The following is a 17,344-nucleotide window of genomic DNA, read 5'->3' on the forward strand; positions in this document are numbered from 1 at the left end:
TTAGAAGGATTTCCTAACAATATTTAAAGATAAATATATTTTAAATGGCTATGTTTAAACATTCTAATTTATAGTTTGATTTGTCTGGGACTTTTTTCCTGGGCTACAGTGATGTGGAATCAGTAAATAAAGTGCAGTTTATTTTGAGATGATAAAGGAGTGGTTGAAGCCATGGTTTATTACATGTTCAAGTAAGTCTACAGGGATCTCTTTTTTTGTATCAGAAGTCCTCCTAATTTAAAAAAATTTTTAAAGATTGTTTTAAATTTTTTTAAAAGGAAATAATGAGCTAGAATGCAAAACCTTAGACTCTAATCTATTTATTTACAATAATGGCTTGCATCCCATAAATACTTCTAAAATATAGAAATATGTTAAATTAGGATTGCGGATAATGTATTGACTGAGGTGAAAACAATGGTGGAGAAATAGCATGATTTTTTTCTAAAAGTTTGTCTTGTAACCAGCCACATTCATTATGACTGTCATTTTATGAATAGGAAAGACCCCAAAGAGAACTATTTTGTGAGAGGAATCACAATATACTTTTATTGTGCCCTATTTCTTTATACTCGGTGTACTTTTTACCCAACCAGCCAAGCAGTTAACAAATACACAGAGCTCCGGCAAAAGCTAAAACTTTTAAAAAGGGGAAGGAGGAAGAGAAATTGGTTGTAAGATTCAGGATTGCTCAGTCTGTCTGAACAAAGATGGATTTTGTCTTATTCAGTAGGCTATGGTTGACATGAAGCATAACTAGCACAGCAAGTGTGTCACAAAAATAGCTTGAAAGTGATTTTCAGGCAGGCTGATTGGTACTCTCACCGCCTTGCACTTTAGTATCAGTGCTTTTAATGTTCCACTGTTATGTCTAGCTTAAATCACTTGTGGAGAGTGTCTATAAAGGAATAACATATATGCAATATTTTTTTATTGTTCAAAGACATCCTTATACTACTGTATACCTAAATTGGTATGCTAATGGATTATTTTCAAACATGATTTTTTTAAATAGCAAGGTACTCGTTTAAATACTTACAGTATTCATTGGTCCAAGTATATTTTATATACCATTTAAAAATTAATGAGATTTTACATAAATTTAGACAAGCTCAAAAACCTTTTAAAATTAGCATTTGTGAGTACTTCATCTCCCTATACAAAAAGAAGCTGCACTAATCTTGCCCCTTTATCGTAATTCTCTGTTGTGGGCCAGCACAACATAAGACAAGAATGACTACACAGACAGTAGAAGTGGCTTCAGGAATCAATAGTTCTGCTGAGAATTAGTACTGGAAACAGTGGGAATGCTCTGCTGTATTTTATTCCCCTCTATTCAAAAGTTAAAATTGGCAACAGAAAATCTAAACAACAATTTTCCTGACAGTTAGAACAATTAATCAGTGGAATAACTTGCCTCCAGAAATTGTGAATGCTCCAACATTGGAAGTTTTTAAAAAGACATTGGATAACCATTTGTCTGAAGTGGTGTAGGGCAGGGGTCCCCAACCACTGGTCCGCGGACCAATACCGGTCCGCGGAACAAGTCCTACCGGCCGCTGGCTTGCTGGGCGCCGCCATCTTTTTGATGAAAAGTGCTTCCGGTGAGCTTTTCGGGTAGAAAGCTCACCGGAAGCACTTTTTCATCAAAAAAAGATGGCGGCGCCCAGCTGATGCCAGTACTGGGCCGCGGCGTAAAAAAGGTTGGGGATCACTGGTGTAGGGTTTCCTGCATAAGCAGGGGGTTGGACTAGAAGTCCTCCAAATGTCCCTTCCAACTCTATTATTCTATTCTATTCTATTCTATTCTATTCTATTCTATTCTATTCTAAAAAAATAGCAAAACAAAAAACAAAACTAAACCAAAAAAAATAAACCAGTTAACATTTTTTTTTAAATAATAGTTTGTAGAATTCTCCTATTCCCTTAAGGTTCAAGAAATAAGTAGAAGATGGTGTCAGAGTTTATGAACAGAAGATGCACTTTCTGAATGTACAAAGCAGAAAACAAGACTGGTCATTAATCATTCATCAGTTTTATTTCAATGATTCTTAGCAAATCCATGCCAAAGTCACTATGGAGCCTCGTGAACACTTGTGAATGCCTAGGGATTGCTGTTCTCTGTCATGTGCAGCTTGCCAGTCTGCCTGCTTGGCTGAACTTCTTGCTCTGGTTACTGTTTGGCTAATCTGGCTTATTGGACTGCTGGCCCTGGTTAATGTTTGGGCTAACCTAGCTTACTGAACTACTCACAGCCACAGGTTTCTGAGGGTGTGCGTGAGAGAGCTTTGCTCCAGTACTTGTAGTAAATGGGGGAACGTTTGGGGGCACAGTTGGAGCAATAAAGGGGAGTTAGACAGTAGTGAGATTCAAATTTTTTTTACTACCAGTTCTGTGGGCGTGGCTTGGTGGGCGTGGCAGAGGAAGGATATTGTAAAATCTCCAGTCAGAGATGGTATTTGCCGGTTCTCCGAAATACTCAAAATTTCCGCTACCGGTTCTCCAGAACTGGTCAGAACCTGCTGAATACCATCTCTAGAGTTAGACCTGTTCTCTGGTGATGTTGCTTTCCTGCCATGCCCCGGGTCCATCAGTCTGGTGGAACTGGATATTGACCATTTGGATGTGGGCCCTGTTAAGCCACACACTGGCACAATATTCAGCTGTAGAATAAACCAAAGCCAGGGCTGTTGCTCATAGATTGTCAGCACCAGCATTATCGTTTTGTAGAGAATCCAGGCCCCTTCTGCTCTTCTTCTGGTGTAAATGGGAAAGAGTGTAAAGCATGTGGTAGAAGACATTGTATTATAGAAAATATTAAAAAGGTATTTCAAATTATAATATATCTTGGTTTATAATTCTTAAGCGATTCGCTCAAAGGAAAACAAATAGATCTAATTTAAAATGTTATACTAATACACCTATGCTTACATTTCCATCTCTATTTGTATGTCTATGTCTATAATCTATAACTATGCTTATAATCTATGGTATAATCTATAATTTATATAATCTATCATCTATATTTCTGTTGTTTCAGTCTATTAATCAGGATGGATGAGAGGACCGCATCTTTCACAATCCTCACTACCAACAAAATACCTCTCCCTCATAAAATTACCCTAAAAGTAATCAGGAACAGTTTGATTACTGTATAAGGGTAGTCCTAGACTTACGACAGTTATGGAGACTGCCCATTGTTACCGGAAGTCGAGATCTATGTAACGTGAACTCTGACATTAATGATCTCCCCATTCCTGTTCTGACTAATGCTTTCATTAAACGAATGCATACGTTGTCAAGTAGAACATGGGGTGACTCAGGAGTGGAGAAGACCATGGGAGGCCTAGTGCAGGTGTGCGATTCAACTGGTGTAACAACTGGTTCGGTGAGTGAGCACTCTGCGCACGTGCAGAGCATTTGCTACTGACCTTCTCCAGCAATCCCTGTGTGTTAAACAGCTGATGCGCGGCAATCTGCTGTGCCACGTGAATCAGCTGGGCTTGAAAAACAGGATATAAAGTACAGCCTAGCGCCTAGGCAGGCAGGTGGGCCCAACAGCTGATTGTCGGAGCAAACCGAACTGGTTTGCTCCCAGCTGATCCTCAGAGCTACCGGTTTGTCCAAACCAGGTCGAACCAGTAAAATCCCACCCCTGGCCTAGTGCACCCACATTGGGTGTCCCAAGATCTCTCCCCACCCTCTGAGATATCCCATGCTTTGCTTTCTGCCCCTTGGGTTCCCCAACAGCCGTGCGGGCCTCCTATCTACCCCACCCCTTAACAATCGCACTTACATTTCAGGAAGGCTGCTCCATTGCTGGGTCACATGGCACTATCAAGGAAGACAAATCGTGCCAGTTTTGCTTTCCTTGCGGTGCTTTACTTCTCCAGCGTGGAAACGCTATCGTAAAGCTAACATTGCTGGTACTGGGGGGGAATCAAAGCATAAGAAGGAAAGCAAAGCCTGCAGCATTTCTTCTCGATTGTGCCATGTGGCCAGCCACATCCCAATAAGGAAACGTCCTTCCCTACTCCAACTTCCTGAGCTCTAAATATCTTCAAAAGGTAAGTGAGCAAATGATGGGCGGGGTGGGGAGGAATGTGTGGAACCTGGTAGGGTGGCAAAGCAGGCGCATAAGCGCACCAATCGTGCCTACCGTCTCTGTCCTATTGTTTTTTATTTTTCTTATAAGTATCTATCTCATGTATTCAAAACTATATTTATTTTTATACCTGTATCTTGTAAGCGATTGACAAATCAAATAAATACTAAATACTAAAGTTCACAAAAGGAACAATACAAGTTTCTGAATAAAGGCACTTCTATGAAGTACACAGAGTTTTTGCAACTGGCACAAACTGAATGTGTAACATTCAGGCATTTTACACCTACAGCATAGAGTCTCATGCTGTTATAATTCCAGTAATCAGCAAAAATGTTCTAATCCATTGCAGAGATGTGGGATTAGTAAAACAAGAGAAGACAAAAGGAATAGGAAAAGCATGTGCTGAAATAATTAAAAGGAAAGAAGGGGCAGGAAATTAAGATCAGTAGGCTAAGCATGTTGTTTGACTAAGATCAAAATCATATTTGCTGTGAAAGACATCACAGCATGAGGCTGTCAATCATTCTGAAATTACCATTCAAGCTTTTGATGGGAATAGCCCCAAATTCCCTTGCAGCTAAATACAAAGCCACCTCCACATCAAACTAATTAGATGATTAAGCTAGGGATTTTTGAAGTAGTCAAGCCAGGGACCATAAGCAGCCGGCTGAGAGCAAATAGAATAAATTAGTGTAAATAGACATCGTCCTTCAAAGGCAGACAGTAAGATAATAATATTCTACAGCGGTACTTTTATTCCGTGAGCACATTCTGTGAATGTGGGTACTAGAATGGTTAAATGTGCCAATGTTGGATGGGCAGTTCATTCTGAAATTTACCTCTATGACCCAGTTTCCTGTCCAGTGCAGATAAACCTGAGTAAGTGCAATATTAATGCAATATCAGGGGTTTTCAATTCAATGTATAGAATGTGAAGGATGTGTGTTTGTGTTTATTTTCATACACTGATGATGGTATTTAATTTTGTTGCACGAGGTACAATGACAATAAACTAAACTAAACTAAAGAGATCTGTTGCATTTGGAATTAGAGGCAATTATAAAGATTTATTCTAAGGAAGTAATGATAAAGAATACTAATTTGAATGTAGCTTGGATCAATTATAAGAAGGCATTCTACTTCCTTCCATAGGACAGGACAGGAGTGGCTAAGTGTAACTGATACACAAGGAATTTAATTTCAGATAATCAGAGTTGGAAGGTACCTTGTAGGTCACCTAGTCCAACCCCCCGCCCAAGTGGGAGACCCTACACTATTTCTGACAGATGGCAGTCCAATCTCTTCTTGAAAGTCTCAAGTGATGGCGCTCCCACAACTTCCGAGGGCAAGCTGTTCCATTGGTTGATTGTTCTCACTGTCAGAAAGTTTCTCCTTATTTCCAGGTTAAATCTCTCCTTGTTCAGTTTCCATCCATTATTCCTTGTCTGGCCTACAGGCGCTTTAGAAAATAGCTTGACCCCTTCCTCTCTGGGACAGCCCCTCAAATATTGGAAGACTGCTATCATGTCTCCCCTGGTCCTTCTCTTTACTAAACTAGCCAAGCCCAGTTCCTGCAACTGTTCGTTGTATGTTTTAGCCTCCAGTCCCCTAATCATCCTGGTTGCTCTTCCCTGTACTTTTTCTAGACTCTCAACATCTTTTTTATAATGTGGTGACCAAAACTGGATGTAGTACTCTAGGTGTGGTCTTACTAAGGCTTTATAGAGTGGTATTAGTACTTCCCTTGATCTTGATTGTATCCTTCTGTTAATACAATTTAGGATTGCATTAGCTTTTTTGGCTGCTGCTACACACTGCTGGCTCATATTTAGCTGGTTGCCCACTAAGACTCCAAGATCCCTCTCTCAGTTACTGCTATTGAGTCTGGTTTCACCCAGTCTATATGTGTATTTTTGGTTTTTCTTGCCTAAGTGTAGGACTTTACTTTTCTCTACATTGAATTTTCATTTTGTTAGATATGGCCCAGTGTTCTAGTCTGTCAATATCCATCTGGATCTTGAGCCTATCTTCTTGGGTGTTAGCTATTCCTGCCAGCTTAGTATCATCTGCAAATTTGGTAAGTTCCCCCTCTATTCCCTCATCTAAGTCGTTAATGAAGATATTGAAGAGTACTGGGCCTAAGACGGAGCCTTGTGGCACCCCACTGCTTACTTCCCTCCATGTAGACTTAGACCCATTAAGGACTACTCGTTGAGTATGGTTTGTCACCCAGTTGCGAGTCCATCTAGTGGTTTTGGTGCATACCTGCTCAGTGTATATGCAAAACAACAAAGTAATAATAATCATAATGAAGATAATAATCATAATAATGATATCAATACAGAAGGTAGTGGAACAAATGAGTAGATTAAAAGTGATACTACCGGTCTAATATACTTAGACAAGATAGAACTGTGGAAATTAAGTATTCAGCAGAGTGATGGCACAAGGGGGAAAAAAAAACTGTCTTTGTGTCTAGTTATTTTGGCATGCAGTGTCCTGTAGCGGCATTCTGAGGGGAGGAGCTGAAACAGTTTATCACCAGGATGTGAGGGGTCTGCAGATATTTTCTCAGCCCTCTTTCTAACCTGTGCAGTATACAGGTCCTCAATGGAAGGCAGGCTGGTTGCAATATAGTTTTTTTTTCTCTGCAGACCTAACTATCCGTAGCTGTCTGTACAGCTGACAAGTCTGTATCTGTCTTGTTTGGTTGCTGTATCAAACCAGACAGATATAGAAGAACACATCACAGCCACAATAATTCTTCTGTAGAACTGCATCAGCAATTCCTTGGGCAGTCTGAACTGTCTGAGTTGATGCAGGAAGAATATTATTTGTGGTGCCTTTTAATGAGGGTTCCAATCAGGGGTGGGATTCTACCAGTTTGCACCTATTCGCTAGAACCGGTTGTTAACATTCTAAGAAGTTCGGAGAACCAGTTGTTAGAAGAAATTACTGGACTAATCCTGTAGGGAAGGCAGGAAGGAAACTTTCTGGTGTTGCTTACAGAAACTGCCTCTCCGTTAACCCTTATTACATTCTTGGCAGGACTAGACTTCCTGTCTCAGGAACGTCTCTGGAGTTTTTTCTCCTCCTTTGCTTGTACTTTGCTTGTGTGGAGTGACCATTCAAAGTTACAATGGCACTGAAAAAAGTGACTTATGACCATTTTTCACACTTACGACTGTTGCAGCATCCCCACAGTCATGAGAGGCCAGGCGAGGAGATGCGTGCCTTGATGTGAGTGATATTGAATTGGCCACGCCCAGCCAATAACATGACCACCAAGCCATGTCCACCCAGTCACATGACCACCAAGCCATGCCCACCATCTAAGCCACGCCCACAGAACCGGTTGTTAGAATTTTTGAATCCCACCCCTGGTTCCAATGTTAGGTGTCCATTTCAAATCCTGGGATTATAGAGCTCAAGAACTTGAGGGACTCTACTGTTGATGCTGTGTTGTCTAATATAGTAAAAAGTGGTAGAATAGAAGGGCTCCTCCTAAAACCCACCCTCATCTTTACGGTCTGCAGCATGCCAGCAACCAGGCTGTGCAAACAAGTGAAGCCCCATTAGCAGGATGCAGGCAACATGCAAAGCTACTCCCTCTCTAGTCTGCAGAAAAAACTTTCTCCATGGAACCGGTCCCTGGTGCCCAAAAAGTTGGAGACCACTGTATTAATGTCTCTCCTACAAAAAAATAACCTTCTAAAAGATCCAACTGGTTTCATCCATAAAATTAAATATACGTCAGGAAGAAGGTATAGAAAACCAATTTCAATGAGGTACTCTCTGAGCCTGCTAGTTTTCTTGCAGACATTTCATCACCCAAACTAGGTAACATCATCAGTGCTAATAAGGGGTGCAGTTTGCTGTCAGGTTATATTCTAATGGTTTGCCTGTCAGTTTTGGTCTGATGTTAACCTTGGAGTTAATCAATGTTGATCTGGGTGCTGATTGCTGATGGAGAGGTCTTTCTGTTCCTTTTGGGGCTGGGTGATAGTCTCTTTTGCATACTCTTGTTAATGTCTATGTGTCTATTGTTGGCTGATTTGTCCTTCAAAACATTCTAAGCAGACCAAAACACCCAACAACCCCAGAAGGAAAAACAGGAGTCATCTACAACATACAATGTAAAGACTGCAACAACCACTATGTAGGACAAACAGGCAGAAGACTGGCATATTTGCATCCACGGAACATCAATTAGCTAGTCAGAAGACATGATGAACGTTCTTTAATTTCACAACATATAGACAGATTAAACCCTAGTTTCAATTAGGAAAATGTGACCATCCTAGACCAAGCCAAGTCCAAAAATGTCAGGGAATTTCTAGAGGGTTTAGGACATTTAGGCACTGACTCTTGGCCTTGTCCCCTTTGCCCCCAGCCTGCTGGGTCTCTCCCAGCCAATCTCCATGGCCAATGGGTCCCTGGCTCTTCACCCCTAGCCCTTTGTCCCTGCCCATTTGCCTAGGCACTGTTTGACCTAGGCCTTTGGCTGCATAGGACAAATAGCCCCCAGCCAACTGGGTAGTGGGTGGTAGCAATGGCACTGATCAGGGTGACCGAGGGAGCTCTGGGGGGACGGGACAGCATGCAATATGATCGGTGGCAGGCTGGGGGAGAGAACAAGAACTGCTGTGGCACATGGCTGTGGAGGGGAAGGGTGACAGTGTGCGGCTGCTGGCGTTGCAAGGGTGAAGGGTGACGACTTCCTGCTGCCGGTGTTGCAGAGGGAAGGGTGATGGAGGGTGGTGGGGCAGCAGCTGGACTGCTCTTTAGGCATCAGGCCAGTGTCCAGGGCAGAGGCAACTGTGGGGGAGAAATGGTCAGCATGGGAAGCCGCACCTGATCCTGAAACGCCAGCAGCTACACCCTTTCACCCTGTAACACCAGGAGCTGCACTCTGTCACCCTTCCCCCGCCGAATGCCAGCAGCTGCGTGCCATCACGGCCCACCCCCCTGCAATGTCAGCAGCCACATGCCACCCCAGCTCTTGCTCTCTCACCCGGTCTGCCACCGATCGTATTGCATGCTGCCCCCCACATCCCTCTCAGTCAGCCCCCCCCCCCAGCACCATTTCTGCCACCCACCATCCGATTGGCTGAGGGCTATTTGACCCATGCAGCCAATGGCCCAAGTCAAACAGCGTCTGAGTGAATGGACAGGGACGAAGGGTCAGGGGCCCATTGGCCATGGAGAATGGCCAGGGGAGGGCCAGCAGAGGAGGAAAGCTGGCTGTAAATCGGCTGAAGCAAGTGGCTGGAGGCAAAAGGGGGTGCAGCCAAGGGTCGGTGCCTATACTTCCCTTTCCATTTCTAGAACAGAGGTCTCCAAACTTGGCAACTTTAAGACTTGTGGACTTCAACTCCCAGAATTCTCCAGCCAGCATAGCTGGCTGGAGAATTCTGGGAGTTGAAGTCCACAAGTCTTAAAGTTGCCAAGTTTGGGGTCCCCTGTTCTAGAACACTCTGACAAATCAACCATCAATAGACACACAGACACTAACTACAACTTGTCACTTGCAAACAATGATATTTTTATATTATTTAAACTGTTCCTTTTAAATATCTTTCAAACAGAAAGGCAGCCATTATGAAAGACGCAGCTGAGTTCTAAAATGGTACTGGCTGCATGATCAACTTTTAGAGTACAAGTTTTGGAGGATCTACAGAATTTTCCACTTAGAATTTCAGGGTTCAAGGAAGGTTACTTCATCAGTCTAATTCAGGGATGAGAACATGTGACCCTCCAGATGTTGCAGAACTACAATAGCCATGATGCCTGGAAACCATAACAGGACAACACTTTTTATTTTCCCATTGGAAAAACAAGTTCTCAGTCCTGCCCTTGGAGACACTGGAATAACAAGCAGAAAGATTAATCTTGCAGCAGACAAGAGGTTGTGGTGGAGCATAGGGTTAGAACAGGGGTCTTCAAACTTGGCAAGACTTGTGGACTTCAACTCCCAGAATTCCTGAGCTAACATGACTGGAGGGGGAATTCTGGGAGTTGAAGTCCACCAGTCTTAAAGCTGTCAAATTTGAAGACCCCTGGGTTAGAGAAATCTACTGTAGAAAGTAGCTCCAGTAGTGACAGATCAAGGGCTGGAATAGCCTCCATTGATATGCACCTAGGTGAATGGAAATAATCTTTTGGGAGTTTTGAGAAGAAGTGCTAGTTAGTACAGAGGCTGTAACAGAGGAGACTGATATCAGAAGACAATGACTATATAAAGAAGGGTTGTGTTTTAGTCAGGGCTATCTATTATAGGTCCTCCTGAGTAGCTGAAGAGGTTTGTTCTGGCTGGAGATCAGGAGGGTAGATGTAGAAAGGTTGAGTAAAATATTCAAAAGGGGGTGAGAGTTAATAGAGTGAAAATAATGACATTAGTAATGGGTTGATAGAAATATAGTGGGAGACTAAGGTCAGGGGTTAGACCACAGGTAAGGGAACTATGAATGGAAATTTGCAGCCAATATCTTGCTCTGCCACTGGAACTCAAATTCAAGAACCAGGGAGCCACATCACTGGAATTTCTGGGTTCTGGCTCAGAACTCCAGATCTGTTTGTAATAATGTAAAGCTAACCTCATTCACAACTCAATCATAGACAATAGGTTCCTAGCACGTCTTCCTGAGTCATGGCAGACAAAGGGAGTGGGGGGTGGGACTTGCACAGATCAGCCCAAACAGGTTTCATGTAGTGACTAAGCCATGTGACCAAGGAAGGTGGCTGATATCGCCCTGGGAGATAAAGCAACTGAAGAGACCCCGAAAGCAATGCTAGCAGTACTGTAAAAAATACATTTCAAAGAAGAAGAAAAAACTAATACAAACTAAACAAAAAAATAAATGAAATACTGAGAAGAAAAAAATAGAATGTGCAGTAAAGAAAAAAATAGTAAGAAAAACTGATACAATAAACAAAAAAAAGAAATATATAAAGAAATTATTTCCCCCCTTTATCATAACAAATATAAACAATAACAGTAATTTATTGTCTTCTGTTAAATATACAACAAACGATCTCTTCTTCCCATATCCAATCCATCACATATAAACAAATCCTTAAACTCTCATCATTATAATTCTGATAGTCCATTAACCAATATATCTATTGTAACTGTAAAACCAATTTTACATTCCTTCTTTTTTTTTACTTCTAATAACTTTGTAGGACTACCTTCAAATTATGTCCTAGATTAGAACTTGATTTCTTTTCTTTTCTTTTTCTATGCTACTTCTGATAAAATACCTCAAAGTTTTAAGCTTCCGTCTGGTTCCCTCTAATATCCAGCCTTCAAAGTCTCATCCGAATGCAGGGGTGGGCAATCAATTCTTTGAAGGGGCCACATGAAAAACTGGGACTTTGGTGGAAGACTGCTGCTGATGCTTCCTCCTACTGCCCCTGCTACTGTACAGATGCCGAACCCTCTGCCGCCCCACCCCTACTACAGAGGCTCTGCCCCCACCAATGCCCCACCACAGACACTACCAATGCTGCAGTCTGTATTGGGACCACCGTGGGCCAGAAATGACCTGTGGACCGTAAAATACCCACATCTGTCCTATGTGGTTTGTTTTTTTTTAAAGAGAATTTAAAATAAAAGCATTTTCCCATGGGAATAGGATTCTTATAATTCATTCAAAAACCTTATTCCTTATTTCAAATCCATCTGGACCTTTAGTCCATTTGTAACTTTCCAAAATCAAAATAGTAATCGCTCTTTTGCTTCTCTTTCAAAAAAGAAAATTAAAGCCCTTAAACTTTAAAACTTCCCTTGCTAAGGATTGTAATTCATACCTTTCTCTTTTTTCTCCATTGCCAATATTCCAAATTATCCTCACAATAGAATGTTAATAACTTTAATTAATACTATACAAATATAATTGTATTTAAACAATATAATGTATTAAGATTTTAATAAAGTAATACAAAGGGAGAAAAATACCACTCTGAGAGCTAACTGGATAAGGATGATAGAAGATGATACTCAATTATTCATTCCTACCCCTGGGAGTCTGGGGTGGAAACCTTCACTGGAGAACTCAGATGGGGAGAAACATGCTCAGTCTCATCTGCAGCAAGGCAGAATGGCTGATAATTCAGAAACTTACAGTTTTGGAGAGAGTTAGTCTTAACTGGAGTTGTTAAGATTATTATATTGAGATTATATTGTGATTACTATTTGTTTTGGACTGTTGATTTTTATAGCGCTGTGGTGGTGAACCTATGGAATGTGTGCCACAGGTGGCATGCAGAGGCCTCTCTGTGGGCAGGCGCGCCATTGCCCCAGCTCAGTTCCACTACGCATGCGTGCGCGCTTCCCACCGGCCAACTGGCTTTTGAGTCTCTGCCCCGCATGAACAGGTAGTGGGGTGCATGCGCATGTGGGGGCGCATGCACAGGTGGTGGGGGTGCATGCGCATGTGGGGGAGCATGCACTTGCATTTTGGTATGTGTGCATGCGTGCTGTGGGCACTCAGGGCCCAAAAGGTTCACCATCACTGTTATAGTGTATATTCCAATTTAGAGTTCTTCATACCTGGTAAAATGTTACATAAGTACATAACTAATTAATCTGCTTAATGGTTCAGTAATACAAACAACATACAGCTACTATATATTATGCCTTTACAAGTTTACAGGGTGTTTTTTTTTCAACAGGCACAGAAAAAAATACATTTTTTTTTCTGAAAACCGAACTTTGACCAACCTATATTTTTCTGCAACCATTTATATGCATGCCTTCTTTAATTTATTAAATATCACCCTTTTTCCTTAAATGGAAAGAAATATAAAAGAAACAATGCTGCAGTTGAACCAACCATGTTGGCATCTTTAAGCAAATAAGCCAGTGGGTTGAAAAGTATGTTCTTATTCTGAAAGGGTTTCTTTTTAACAGACGATTAAACCTAATAGTCTTCCCTTGGGAATAGTGAAGGAAGAGAGAATATTTCCAGGTTGTGAAGTGTTTAGGACACTTTATTTAATATGTAGCTACCTATGGCCAGATTTAATGCTATTTTAAGCTTGCTTCATCTTTTTTTCCAGTCTCTGCAATGATTTCATATAGGCTCTGACATCAATCTATCACCAGACTGTATATATTTGATTATTAATATCAAAATACCAACACATGTAAAGCATAAATAAATCTCCTTTTAAAAATCTAAGTACTGGTAGGATTCAGTCAGTTGCCTGGACTATTTCAGATGTTCCGAATAATGCCCACTTGGCCTTCCTTATTACCTATGTTGCTGGGGAAAATAAGCATTAAGGAAGCAGCAAGGTTTGGAATCTCCGAATAGACCACTTTTGCAAGTGGAATTGGAATAAGAGAGAGAGGAAAGGGGAGGCAAAATGCACGCAGAAATAGACTCAACTGGAAGAACTGTTGGGCCTCTGAGTCAGAACAGAACTGCCAAAACTAGCTATAGGAACAGAAGCTGTCCAAGTTCATTAACACTCTTACCATTTAGTCCTTGCTATGTGATTCATGGAATCCACAGAGGATTCAATTGTCTGCACAGACTCCTATAAAAATGGATGCATTTGTTTGTGTGTGTGTGTGTGTGTTTTGGGGGGGGGGGCGGTTCTGCAAAGGAAGAGTATTTATGGGATTGCCCCTCTTGCCTGCCCTGACTTTCCCATTTTTATCCTCAGGCAGCCTCAGGCAGCTTGCCTAAATCTGAAAATGCAATACAGATGTTGAAAACATAAAGGCCTGTGTGTTTGCCAGGGTTTTCCTACAAAGCAAAACAGAATCCCATTGCCCTACCCTTTCCTCTCTCTGTGTGTGCATTTGGGTCAGGTTGTCTGTTTTTCTATAGCCAAATGAAGTTCTCCCACACAATCAGATCAACTTACAAATAAGCTCCGAGTTCTTACTGCCCTAGGGATTGCAGGATAGCTCAGGAACCAGTAAGTCCTAATGGTAATGCACATATTAGAGGCTTGATTGATGGAAGGACTAAGTCCCAACCATATCATTCTATAGCCGGGTGTCCTATAGCTCCCTCCAACACCCTAAATTTATGAAACTGCAATCTGACTGCAGAGTTTTTGGTGGCACAGTTTGTGTTGATTCTACCTCCCTTGTATTTAAGGGTAGAGATGGGAATAAATCTGTAGGAGGCAAATGAAAATGACTTTTCAGCTATAAGCCTATCCCCAAGACTCTCAGATAACCTGAAAACTGCCTGCTGAAATCTTGCCATTTTGCTATGGTGTCAATGGGGTGATTTTACAAATGGAGGCAAGGGTGGGAGTTGGGGACCTTTAATAGTAGGAATGTTCCCCAGTGGTTATATCTGCTCCCATATGCACAGTTAAAAATCTATCTCCCTCCATTAGACAGTCTCACCCCAATCATCTCACTTCCTTCTCATGACTGGCTTCTTCAGCTATCCCAGGTCTGAGAGATCCAGGTCTAGGTTTAAGAAACTTTTAATCTCTGGTTTATTAGGTCCAGGCTCTTTATGCCCTAAAATTCAAAATGTTCATGGGAGCTACATTACAGAGGCATCAGTCTCTTCAAGTTTCCATTGCCCTCTTTTGAAATTAACCCACAGTCATTTCTTTTTTTACTTCTCTTTCATTTAATTTTATGCTTTTCACCCTGTACACCAAATTGCAATCCTTCCCCCATGGAACCTTCTGGAGATGTTGGGCTGCAATTCCAATCATGAACCATCCTGGCTGGGGCAACTGTGACAGTGCCCAATCCTTTTCCATTGAAAACAAATTCCTTAGCTGAATTCCTTAGCCAGTTTATTTAGGATGGGGGGGAAAAGACCAGCACTGGAAAAAAATTTTTACATATCTAAAATGTGGGAGGAAGAGCTGTGAGTGAAAACAAAAGGCATTTTCAAGTAAAAGGGAAATAAGAAATTCATTTTACACATGGGAGAAAAGAAGCTATCCATTTTTACCCTAAGCACCCTAAAAAATATTTTGGAGACACCCATTCCAAGAATGCTCTGGAGGTACAACATAAAAGAAGATATACACTTATTTATACATGTAATGTACCGATGTTGCTGAGCTATTTTCAATGGTAGTCCAAGTACAAATTCAAATGGATCTCCTTAAAAATAAAACTGTAGAGTTTATATATAAGCTGTTACTCATTTTAGTTCCACGATAAATTTTGTGAAAGGCTTGGTTTATTTTTATTATAATTGTTAAATATATATCAATAAGTTAAGTGGGCCTCTTCATTTCTTTTATATTGCAGGGAGGAACTTGGCAATGCAAAGGGCTCAAATAGCCAAGTCTTTTTCCATAGTTTTAGTATGTTACAGGTTAAAATGAGTTGTTTGTTCTTAGAGAGGAAACTCCTGCCTATAAAAGCTCTTATTTATCTCCAGTTTACTCTATTTTAAAAAAATATTGATTCACCACTATATTTCAGTAAGTTACAGTTATAAAACACATATGTTCTCTTCTCCCATGTATGTCGTTATATGACAGATAATAAGAAAGATAGCAAATAGTAGAAAAAGAAACAAACATGCTATCCATTGAATGAATAATTTTTAATTGCAACATAATTCTTTTGCACAATGGCACCAGTATTCATAATGAAAACATAAGGAAACATAGGTAAAGGCCTGGCTTCACATTTTTCTTTCATCTGTAAGTGGTGGGAAACTCCTTCAGGAAGCCAAAAAATTAAATCTTTTACTGTTGAAAGTTACTGTTATAAAGTCATTTGATTTGAGATCCATAAAAGCATGCTGATGTTTATAACAAGAAGCAATATCCAGATACTTGAGATTTTTATCCCATCGCCCTTTTGTGCTAAATAATGAATTTATAACTATATCCAGTTTTATCTGAAAACTGAATTATTGCTTGGGATTCCAAGCGGTATTCCATAGCTAAAGGCTTCAATATGCATCCTACTTTACTGGAAGACCACAATCAAGCAATAGATTTAGATGCACATTAACATTTACATCACTTGTCTGCCTAAAAGCCTACTTCTGCATTTGGATTTATTGTGATGGGATAAGAATAGGATACATACATAGCTGTGTAATATTGATTAAGCCAACTGACATAGTTATGTTATACTTTTTGGTACAGCTGAGAACCTATGACAGCAACTGTGTAAAAAATCCAATGCATCAAGATATAAATCAATAATGTTTTGTGACAGTAGCAATAGCAAAAAGAAAAAGAACGTTGTGTTAAAAAAGGAGGTTACACAAACCTTATGGTCAATTTAGAACATACTCCCAAACACTAAGCAATGAATTCATTAAATAGGATAATCACCACTTGCAACTTATAGAATTCCATTGCAGGAGGACTGGAAGTATCATCTCATTGAGGAAAAAATATGGCTGAAATCTGCATGATTTACATAGGATAGAATATCAATTCTTTTACAGATGCAAAATTTGGGGTATCTTATGGATTTTCTTTATCTGAGGCACACAGACCTTTGATAAGGAAAAAATAGTACGTATCCATGTTAAAGTCTAACAAGGCTTATATAACTTTCACAGCAATATCTAAAACTTTTCAAGGCTTTTATTGATTCCAATGTATATAATCAACTATGTAGTTGTATCTTTACAATTACAGATAATACAAAATAGCATCTGAAGACTTCTATTATGGAGATCTTACAGATTCTGGTGAAGACATGAAGACATCCACCTCACCTGTCATATCAAGTGACATATAGGGCATTTACAAATTATATTTGTACCACTGCCATTTTACCCTTAACAGGGAAATCCACTTCAGCTCAGCAAATGCCATCTCAAAAATTATAACCTATCATTACTTTGTGATTCAAGAGATGGCCTCTGGCCTCTGGAAAACCCCATTGGTGGGGCTTTCTGACTTGCCTCTAGCTCAGGGCTGCCATTGTCACTACATGGTTGTGTGATGTGGAAAAGAGGTGGGAATGCAAAGTTCTGATTTGTCAGCATTTAAAATCATGAGAGTTTCTAAGAAAGGATGCATTTATTTGTTTCTTTTTTTAAATAATTGACCTCCTCATTGCATAACTTCCTTTCAAGCTATTGGTGGTTTTTTTTTAAAGAGACATGGACATATGTTCACAAAAAGATGACTGGAACAGATTAGAGTGGAATATCACCAATTTCTTTTCAATGTAGCAAAAACACAAAAGAAAGTTAGTTCAGGGACAGACTCAGCAGAACTTGAGGTAGAGGAACAAGGCACCCAATTTGGGGCCAGGTAACA

General features: G+C 40.5%; 1 protein-coding gene across 4 annotated transcripts in view; it reads right to left on the reverse strand.

The window, feature by feature from the left end:
* The window catches only part of NALCN (sodium leak channel, non-selective), a 228,022-nt gene that overhangs the window by 192,696 nt on the left and 17,982 nt on the right, over window positions 1-17,344 (reverse strand). The gene's annotated exons all lie outside the window — the stretch shown is intronic.

Source organism: Notechis scutatus, chromosome 5 (genome assembly GCF_049901735.1).
Source record: "Notechis scutatus isolate UNSWTSFEM ecotype Mainland chromosome 5, rNotScu1.2, whole genome shotgun sequence".
Lineage (NCBI taxonomy): Eukaryota > Metazoa > Chordata > Lepidosauria > Squamata > Elapidae > Notechis > Notechis scutatus.